This window comes from Ctenocephalides felis, unplaced genomic scaffold (genome assembly GCF_003426905.1).
Source record: "Ctenocephalides felis isolate EL2017-DRISC unplaced genomic scaffold, ASM342690v1 CF-g0.4_SCAFFOLD_03571, whole genome shotgun sequence".
NCBI lineage: Eukaryota > Metazoa > Arthropoda > Insecta > Siphonaptera > Pulicidae > Ctenocephalides > Ctenocephalides felis.
In genome coordinates, this window is record NW_020539725.1 from 39,674,711 (window position 1) to 39,674,985 (window position 275).

The window sequence follows — 275 nt, forward strand, 5'->3', positions numbered from 1 at the left end:
TTCATGGCAACATATGATGTTATATAAATTATATAATTTTTATTGGAATACGTTGGATTAAATTAATTTATTGCCTTACATATATATAGACATAATATAATATATCTATATATATATATATATATCGTTACATATATAACATTAGAGATGGGGTAACTCACTCAGTGGAGTTATTTCACTTGATTTGTCATATCCGACTTTCCTAAACTGGTATTAAATCTGTTAATTCGTGCAGACATTTACTGTTTTTAGCGTTTTTGCTTTGGAAAGAAGTG